This window comes from Gasterosteus aculeatus, chromosome 2 (assembly GCF_964276395.1).
Source record: "Gasterosteus aculeatus chromosome 2, fGasAcu3.hap1.1, whole genome shotgun sequence".
NCBI lineage: Eukaryota > Metazoa > Chordata > Actinopteri > Perciformes > Gasterosteidae > Gasterosteus > Gasterosteus aculeatus.
In genome coordinates, this window is record NC_135689.1 from 1060343 (window position 1) to 1066202 (window position 5860).

General features: G+C 43.7%; 1 protein-coding gene across 2 annotated transcripts in view; it reads right to left on the minus strand.

The window, feature by feature from the left end:
- The window catches only part of LOC120828920 (IQ motif and SEC7 domain-containing protein 1), a 69044-nt gene extending 66769 nt beyond the window's left edge, over positions 1–2275 (minus strand). Inside the window, exon 1 of one of the 2 annotated variants that reach the window (XM_078081492.1) lies at positions 2110–2275. The gene's annotated coding sequence lies outside the window, so the exon portion shown is untranslated. The remainder of the gene's footprint in view (positions 1–2109) is intronic. The other variant, XM_078081486.1, reaches the window with a different exon arrangement.
- Positions 2276–5860: the final 3585 nt, after the last annotated feature.

Below are 5860 nucleotides of genomic sequence, written 5' to 3' on the forward strand. Positions count from 1 at the left end.
TTTTTTTCCTCCTTCTCTATTCTGCTGGAGGAAGACGGAAGGGCCTGGATAGATGGATGGAGGACGTGGGAGCATTGAGAGTGAAAGGAGGGAGGATAAGCGTGTGTGTGTGTGTGTGTGTGTGTGTGTGTGTGTGTGTGTGTGTGTGTTGGTTGCTGGTTTACCGCACAAATATCAGTCAAATGGTAGAAGAAGGAATCTTGGAATGTAATACAAATATTGAAGATAAATTGCATGCTAAAGAATAGGCTGATGTTATAGGATTGGGGTTACAAACTAACTAGTGGTCCGCGACCCTGTGTGCAGGATGAGCGGTTTGACAATGGATGGATGGACTAACTAGTGGTTGTCGTCCGGTAGTAACAAACCATAGCATAATAAAATCAAATGTAACCTAATTGGTTCTTTATTATTATTATTATCCTGTTGTGGTAAATATATTTGGACAAAACTAATTATTTCTCGCTTTTCAAAGAATTGCCTTTAGTTATTATTAGTCCAATCAAGTCAAAAGCTTTTGTTTATATATAATTCACTGTCTTTTACCCCCAAAAGCAGTATGTCCTCACATTTAAGTGGAGGGCGTCCCCATAGACTCCCATGATACAAGTGGATCACGAGACTGGTCACAATCAAATCGCATTGCTTTATTAAATATGATGTCTTATGATGATTAATACAATAACTCCACTTGCTTCATCTCACTTCGATGATTTTTTTTCAAATAGACGAAATCATCGATTTCATGACAAACCCATTGACTTTACTCACTGACTTACTGTTTATACTTGTATATGAGTTTAAATATGAGTTTTTACCCCGGTACTGGTCAAGACCGAGACCAGACACTGTGGCTTCTAACCTGCGAGGAGTCCTTCTCCCAGAAGACGATGTTGGTTCTTTTGTTGCGTAACTTGCAGAGTTCAGAAACGATTATTATTTAAACCCAAACGACAATCAAAAAGTACATGATGTTTCTTTATAAACCTGACAGCTTCATGTGAAAAGTTATTTTTCAGCTTCTGAATCAGCAGAGTGAAAAAAATGTCTTTAAGCTGCATTCTCTGTAGTGACCAGCAGGGGGCGACTCCTCTGCTCCCATAGACGTCTATGAGGAAATGACTCTACTTCTCTGTAGTGACCAGCAGGGGGCGACTCCTCTGCTCCCATAGACGTCTATGAGGAAATGACTCTACTTCTCTGTGGTGACCAGCAGGGGGCAACTCCTCTGCTCCCATAGACGTCTATGAGGAAATGACTCTACTTCTCTGTAGTGACCAGCAGGGGGCGACTCCTCTGCTCCCATAGACGTCTATGAGGAAATGACTCTACTTCTCTGTTGATTTATTCCCTCAGTAAACATTGTAAACATCAGTTTATGGTCTCAGTCTCTAGTTTATGGTCTTCTTCATACAGCATGATGTTCATTTAGTGACTGATGGTCCATTTAGAGTCCTATTTACTAAATGAACATCATCTGTATCGAAGGAGACTTTGTCTTAAACTTCTCTACATCAAATTAAGGAATCTGTGATCATTGTCAATATCAGCTACTACTAAAAGACACACACAGCCAAGGAGATACATCACAGGGACTAATGTGCAGGGGGCTGATATCACAGCTATATAACAATAACATGGAAGATCAATACAGCACCCAATAATATAATTACACCCCCAAATGAGATCAATGCACCCCCAATAAGTTCATCATCGGGACACTTGCATGTCTGCAGGAATATGTGCGCTTTTATTCCGGCTCTCGTTGTGCCGTTCGGCGTTATGTGACAGGAAAACCAATTAACCGTCAGCACTAATTAACGAGGCAAGGCCGAGCACGAGCGCGTGGAACCTTCACTAACCATCACCGTGGCAACAGGACGAGTTTAGATAAAGCGCCATGAAAATAATACGAGAATAAACAGCACAAAACCACCAGAGCAGAAGTTGGATCTTTCTTTCTGCGGACATTCGCTCTAAGCAGAACACACACACGCGCGCACACACACACACACGCACACACGCACGCACACGCACACACACACGCAGGCCTACATGCACGCATGCACGGACGCGCGCAGTGAAGCAGTCCAACATGGTAAGAATCACCTGTGCTGTGGATCCGTCCTCCGCTGCACACTGACGATAATCCCCATCACGCTCGCACACGCTCACGTGCACACGCGCGCGCACACACGCGCTCACGCGCACCAGTCTCGGTCATGGTGGAGATGCTGGGAGCTGTGGCCGCAGACCGCCTCAGAGATCCTCTACGAGCAAACAGGAGCGACCACTCTCTGCTTTTCCTAACAGAGCTTTGATCGGATCAATAGGCTATTAATCAATATTTAGTCTGAAATGCAATAGTTCGTCTTTTTCAATTAACAAGTGATGATGGCACGCAATGTGAATCGTACGTTGCAGTTTTATCTTCATTTCTTTGCCTAAGATGTCATGAAGCATATTATAATAAACCTTGGTTGGATAAACAAAAGCATCTTCCCTCTTAACGGAACTCAATTTGATTTAAATTGAAGTCTTGAAGTTTGTGATCCAGAAGTCTCCTCCAGAAGCAGAAGGTCCTTCACAGCTTCTGATTCTGACGGTTTGTTCACATCTCATCCAGACAATCAGTTTCAACTAAATGTATTAATAAAAACACGGAGAAAAGAGATTATTTTATGGCTGTATTTTCTATTTGCAGTGTGATGAAGAGATACATCATGATTTACTCTGTTAATAACATTATGTCTAATAACATTAAGCATCATTTTGAACCTGGATAATGTTCACGTTCATATTTCTGTCAATAATCATGTTGAATATTTAAACCAGCTATTTGCAAAGAATTGCAAGAATTGTCTTCATGCAAATAATCTACTGGAGTACCTGCTGACCATGAGCACGTGAGGATTCACGCTTTCATACGTGAAAACCAATCAGAACACGCCGCATGACCTCCAGTAAACAGCAGCGTGACCACAGCGAGGCACTAAAACGCCTCCTGAGTGTGAGGAGCAGGATGAAGCTCCAGAGCGGCAGCAGAGTGACACCTCGCTGCTTCCTCTGCTCTCTGAGGACTCTGTTCATCACGTCCTGCAAGGCTTCTGCAGCTGCAGCACTCTGCTGCCTCCCCCCCCTCCTCCAGGACTCCCCCCCCTCCTCCAGGACTCCTCCCCCCCCTCCTCCAGGACTCCTCCTCCTCCCCCTCCAGGACTCCTCCTCCTCCTGTCCTGATCCCGGCTGGCTGGAGGTTCTGGTAGGTGGGTTCTTCCCGTGTGGAGACGACAGTTTTCATAAAGGTCAATATGAGGAAACAAAAAATATGGATTAATATTAACATTGATTCAATGAGCATAAATCAGACATGGTTAATATACTGAAGGCCTCACTTTCATAGTGAGAGACTTTTATATCTCCCACATATGCATAATAGGATTTGACACAAGCAATATTTTAATCTTAGGAGCAGTTGAGAACACAGATAATCAGAAATATGGATTTCCAGACTTTTTGAGAAATAACACAGACGGGGACTCTGACTGGAGACTTGTGTTTCTCGGTGACCCCGGAGGGTCAACAAAGGGTCAATTGGGTGCTTTCGGTGGGGATGACACCTCGTCGTGATTTGTGTCGACGAATGTTGCTCAGCATCTTTCTCTGAATTGAAAAGACAAAGCAACATATTTGTAAATGAGCATGAATGGACATGAAGAAAACAGCCTTCATTGATTCACATGTTTGATGCTGCGTGCTGGTTTTCAGGTGGGCTGAGAGGAGCTCGCTCACCATCCTCACCTGTGGCTGATTAGCACCGGTTAAAGTGAACGAATCTTCAACCGGACCTCATCATCTCACACGTAACTGATAGATTTAGAACTGGATAACAACGTCAATACTTTCTAAACGGGACCAAAAGAAAGAAAGAACCAACCCCGGCCTGCTCCCTAGCCGTTGAGGCTAATGCTAGCTAGCATGCTACTGTTTACGGATGTGAAATCTCCCCCGCAGCTCTGAAGAGAAGGCGGACTGCGTTCTCCAGGGCTTCCCCTCGGCGCCGTTCTCCTCAGACCATCTCAGTGTTCTGCTCTCAATGTGAGGCCACGCGAGGCGGCGCGTCATTAACTGCGAGTCACCTCCATGTTTGTGCCCTCGGACGTTCTCCTGGTGTTCAAACCCGTGGAAAGGAAAAGAAAGTTCACTTTTAGAATTGAGAATTGTTGAAGGTGTAGAAAAGTGTCACAATGCCAACACAACCGATTGTGATCCCTATGAAAGCGCACTAGTAGCAGGAAGCTAACGCCACGTAGTTCCAAATGACTTTGACCCCCACTGACGTGGAACTCCTCCCAGCTTCCTCGGCTAATAGCATTTAGTTGTATAGGAACTATGAGGATTGGCTGGATGATGGATTTATCACAGGCGCCCGTTGTGCCTAATAACCCGACTAAGAATCCATTACCTCTTGTGACTTTGCATCTCAAGCCGCCATTAAATGCACCAAAATGTATTCTGCTCTGAGCTAAAAGCCTTTAGGTCCATTCATCTCATTTCTTTCCCCTGTAGGTTCATATGTGACTTATTGCATGTTGCTCTTCCTTGTGGTATAATTTATACATCTACTCTTTGTACTGCGTCACATATGATAAAATGACTGCTGTCTCCTCACTGGAAGACCTCGTCTACCTGAGCCTCCATCCAGCAAAGACCAGGAGCCCGGCTGCTACTGAGCTTCCTGTTTGATTCGATGCTCCAAAGGTTCTGCTCGGTTCCATTTTGTTCTTCTACTATTGGCAGATACCGTATATCTATAAGCAATACATTTTCATCATCTTTCTGCTGAAGATTCATATTTCATCATTTCTCTGAGGGTTCTTGGCATCTTGTTGGACAATTCTTTGGACGTGTCCAATCTGTCCGGCTCTTCTTCAGAAGGTCGTACTTATACCTGCAACACCTCTTACTGTTCATGTCACATGTCCATTTCTTACTGTTCATATCTATTTATTCACTTATTGCACTTTACATATGCACATACTCTGCACTTTTTGCTATTTTGGACTTCTGGTTGGATGTTAAACTGCATTTCGTTGCCTCAGTACTTGTACCCTGTGCAGTGACAATAAAGATGAATCTAATCTAATCTAAAGGTTGAGCTGTAGATGGAAGAAGGAGAGGAATAGAAGGAGTTCCGCTTTCATCAGTTGCTCAACAAGTTGGAAGCTTAAAATCCAAAGGCAAAGAAATCATCCATGATGCAGCAGTAGCCATAGCAACCCATGTTGAAACTCTGAAGATCTTTCAGGAAACACCTTCTAGTTTAAAATCCAAACGTTCAAACAACCAACGACAGAAAATTGATGTCTGTGTTCAAAAAATACATATATTGCATTGAGATTTAAAATGCTTAAATTACATAAATCTAACAAATGACTCATGTGAAATACAACAAATCCAATTTTATTAATTTACTGTCCTATGTGGTTTATTAAGTGTAAAAATAACCAAAAAGACATAAATTGCATTTCTGTAAAAGTATCAGCTATTCCTAAAAAGGGGGGTCGCACTCTGTGAGTGAGCGCATGCAACGCCACCCCCCCCCCCCCCCGCATGCATGCATGCATCTGAGCAGCAGAGGGCAGCACGGACCCGTCACCACACGCCTCTGAAGAGGTTCTTTTCTAGTGGCTTCGTAGCCACTAGTTCATTTCTGATGGAGAAAGGCCACAAACAACCATGTGGGTTGACTGATTTTACAGTTTGTGAGTTAATAGGAACTGCAGATACTCAGCTAGGCGCTGACATAGCGATCCGGATCAGTACTCCTCAGTGTGTTTACAGAAAGACCAAGGAACACGTC